The sequence below is a fragment of the Epargyreus clarus genome, unplaced genomic scaffold (assembly GCF_041222505.1).
Source record: "Epargyreus clarus isolate Ecla_fem2 unplaced genomic scaffold, WU_Ecla_fem_2.2 ptg000033l, whole genome shotgun sequence".
In the NCBI taxonomy this organism is placed as follows: Eukaryota; Metazoa; Arthropoda; class Insecta; order Lepidoptera; family Hesperiidae; genus Epargyreus; species Epargyreus clarus.
Genome location: NW_027332238.1, coordinates 6,453,652 through 6,457,972, shown reverse-complemented (window position 1 = coordinate 6,457,972; position 4,321 = coordinate 6,453,652). Strand labels below are relative to the sequence as shown.

Here is a 4,321-nt window from a genome sequence, read left to right as displayed (position 1 = left end):
ATAATAGAATTAAGTCAAAGTGTTCATTTTATTGTTTGTGTTCATTATAATGTTTTTAAATTGTGAGAGAATTAAAACACACGTCTCTAGGGTTCTGTACTCTTATGGTTAAAACGGAACCCTATTACTAAGCCTCCGCTGTCTGTCCGCCTGTCACAGAGCTCTCTCTGACAGACTGCCAGAGATCTCCGGAACCGTAATAGATAGACACTTGAAATTTTTACAGAGTTTGTATATTGGTGGCCGCTATACAAACGAATACTAAAAATAAAATCATTGACAATAAAGGGGGATCGTAGGAACCCGCGTTTTCCGCTTTATCTAATGAAGCGTAATAGATAAACAGTTCAAATTTTTAAGTGATTTTACTTCTACGGCTGCTATTATTACAAATACAAAAAAAAAATATAATAAAAAAATGGTTGTACGGAATCCTCAATGTGCGAGTTCGATTCCCACTTCACCAATATTTTTTGTTTTTTTTTTATGATGATTGTATGATACATATAAATATTTATATTTGTCTGTCAATATATTGGCCTTAACGTATCCACTCCGTACATATTTACGTAAAACACACAAAACACATACGACGGTAGAACAAAGAAAATTTCGTAAACCAAGGCGGACATGACACTTCCAAATAACATATATAAAATACAATTTTACTTACAAAAACTTATATATTTTTTAATTCAGCTGCATTCGTTTCAAGGATATCAAAATAATATGAGATTATATAAACATTTAGATTCAAATTGGATCTTTTCTCTATTAACTCCTTTCTGTCTTCTCTCCTCTTAACGTGTCATCTCTTACCCCTAAGTACTGAGAGAAGAAAACATCATCTATTCTCTTGTTATCTTTCCATCTGCAACATAACTCTAGTCTAGTTCTTTATTCATTAACTCTCCCTCTCCATCGCAATCCACTCCTTCAATCTCCATTCTCTCCCTCTCTCTCCTTCCCTCCCATGTCAAAAGTGGAAGTCAAAATTATAGTATAAAGCCCGCTCCACATCCTCGCGAGAACGCGAGAAAAGCATGTGATATGAGAATGTGGAGCTAATACGAATTGGGTTTTTCTCACGTTCTCGCGAGAATGTGGAGCAGGCTTTACAGTATAATTTTGACGTCCACTATTGTATTTCACTTCATCTCTCCACGCTTCTATCTCTATCCATTTCTTCTTTCTCCCAAACTATTATCACCAACTCTCCCCTCCACTTCTCTCTGAGACAATTAAAAACGAAACTCCCTTTCATCATAGATTAGTAAAGATTACTCACTCCTGACAAGAAAATATAACCAGTTATGACAATTGAAACTGTCACTGTCATCTATTTTCGTGTTTGACAAATATTAAAAAAAATGTAGTTTTTAGGGCATTTACGAATGAAACGATATTTCTCTGCACTTTTCCTTCGATTTCGTATTGTTTTTGCACCACTTAACTGCACATATTGGCATTGTTCCGCGTTAATTATACTATGATAATCGGAGACGTAATGGGAAAACAGTTAGCCATTTTACTTATGTGTCAGCCATTTAATGTGCATTATTCCTTCAATTACCAGGTGGTGAGATATCTATACTTATCTATGCCTTTCATTCTAACCTACTTCTTTATCTTTTAGTCTTCTCTTACTCACTTATCTCTTTCTTTCAAAACAAAACACTATACACTCCCTCTCCCTCTTACATCAACACCCTACTCTAATTCTCCTTCTCTCTCTATACACCCCCATCTCCCCTCTAAATATCTCCACCCCCACTCTCCCTATACATCCCCCCCATCCTATACATTTAACATACCATAATATATCAGATATCAATATTGTTATAACAGATTTCTCAACTACATCTCTTAAACAGTTTATCTACACAACGACATAATGATAATATATATTATTTATACATATATATGGCACTTAGTAATTTTTGAGTTAGAAACATTGATATAGGGTTGTTTTCCTAATATGATCTTTGACGGTAGTCACCATACCGGTCTGACACGCAGGTTTCCGGGTTTCCGGGTTCGATCGGGACGAATACATGTAGATCAATTAATAATAATCAATTTATCTGATATTTTCTAACCAAAGATTGAATTTAACCATTTTAATAGACTTTTTATTATATAATATAGGAGTAGCAGACGAGCATGTAGTCCACCTGATGGTAAGAGTCTACTGCCATATGGACATCTGTAATCAACCCTAGATAGGATTAGATATTCCTATCTGAGGTGGGTTACAGATGCGCTGCAACACCTGAGGACTAAGCTGGAACGGCTCGGAAAACAAATTGTTAAACAATCTTTGATAGGTTGAATAGATTGAATATTGATAACGGATATACCACATATCAATGCTCATAACTCGAATAGCCATATAATTTAATTTAGCACATAAAGAGCAGACATATTTTATATATATATATATATTATTTTAGTTAGTTGCCTCCGTGTGTGTGTCTGTTTGTCTACAGGTCTGTTTCTGGTTGTGAGGAGTGGAGCCAATGGCGACCGCGTTTGCTGCTGTCACTCTGAAATAATAATAAATAATTATTATAATATATTTTATATAAAATATCGATAGTAATATACAGGGTGAGTTTTTCAAATAGGCCTTCAGGGCCAAATCCGAAACTAAAAGGATTAGCGAAAAATGCTGAAAGAAAAACTCAAACTGCATCATTTTTTTCTTAAAATATTTTTGCCCTACCCGGGAATCGAACGAGGTCATTTTGAAAAAAAAATCATCCTGTATATTATTTCACTATCTGATAGTGTCGCTTATAAGGATCAAATTCTGGGAAGTAATGTCATGTGACAAATTAAAGGAAGTATACATTGAAATGTAATTATGATATGGAGTTATATAATTTAAATGAATTATTTTTATTAGTATATTTTATTTGAATGCGGTAGAACCCTTCGTAGTTTGTGGACGACCTCAGGTAGGAATATCTAATGCTATCTGGGGTTGATTACAGATGTCCATGGGCGGCAGTAGCTTACCATCAGGTGGACTGCATGCTCGTCTGCTACTCCTATATTATAAAAAAAATACTGTCCTGTCTACATAGCAGTGGCCGTATGCTCGTTTGTTACCTCGATCTTATATAATTGGCATGATGACAGTATTAAAAAATCAAAGAATAAATGATTTAATAAAACACAATATATTGAAATGATTCTCAAAAATTACTCAGTTTAATAAAACAACTTTGAGATTTATTATATTTTCAATTACATAAATGTACAAAATACTGCAGTCGGCCATCTTGTCTGAAACGCTAACGGGGCGCGAATGACGTCATTTTTGGGTATGTCACTGAATTGCTTGAAATTTTGTATGGGATGTTCTAACGTGACGTCACCAACGGACGCCATGACACTCGCGAGCGTTATCGCGCTTAATTCAAAATGGCTATAAACAAATGCTATTATTTTCGTTAATACTGATTACCGAAATAATAGGATTTTTGGAATCGATTGACATATACCTACGTTATAGTTGGAGTTTTTAAAATTTGTCATCACGCCTATTGTTTACCACATACAGTACCGTGTGTGTAGGCACATCACTATTATGCGCGGGCACATCCCTAGTGCGTACCTTATCGCAGTCGGCACCGTCGGCCAGCCGCGCCACCAGCCGCGCCTCACGGGCTGCTAGCACCTCCTGTGCAATAACACATTATATTATACATGTATTATATATACCTGACACATGTATACACGGTATTGTTCATTGTGGGATGGAGAGAGATGAAGATATCATTTTTAATTATAATTTCAAGAGAATGGGCATTAGTGGTCTTGTCAGTGTACCTGCATGACGACAGCCGCCTCCATGTCAGCGGCACTGCCCGCCGCACTCGCGTCCTCCTGCTCGTCCATGTCTGAAACACATTTACACATTATATTTTCACATTATGTTGATTTAAAGGTGGTAGAACCCCTTGTGGTTCGACTCCGGCGGCACCACCGCCACACCTATTTCTACCTAATAACAGCAGTGTTAGGCGCTGCTGGGTTCCGGTTTGAAGGGTGTGGTAAGGGAGACAGACTTTTCCGAGGCGTTCCAGCTTAGTCGTCAGGGGTAGCGGCGCATCTGTGGCCGACCTCAGGTAGGAATATCTAATCCTATCTGGGGTTGATTACAGATGTCCATGGGCGGCAGTAGCCACTTACCATCAGGTGGACTGCATGCTCGTCTGCTACTCCTATAATATAAAAAAAGAATATGATCCCATATAAATATATTTGGCCACTTCCCACACTCGTCGAGAGATGGCACTGTACGCTTTCTGAA

At 37.1% G+C, this 4,321-nt stretch overlaps 1 long non-coding RNA gene across 1 annotated transcript; it reads right to left on the bottom strand.

Moving 5' to 3' along the window:
* Positions 1 to 2,161: 2,161 nt before the first annotated feature.
* Positions 2,162 to 3,909, bottom strand: LOC140755418 (uncharacterized). Its single transcript, XR_012103774.1, has 3 exons — positions 3,838 to 3,909; positions 3,623 to 3,688; positions 2,162 to 2,546 (listed from the first exon to the last, which is right to left on the bottom strand). It is a non-coding gene; the product is annotated as an uncharacterized LOC140755418 (long non-coding RNA).
* Positions 3,910 to 4,321: the final 412 nt, after the last annotated feature.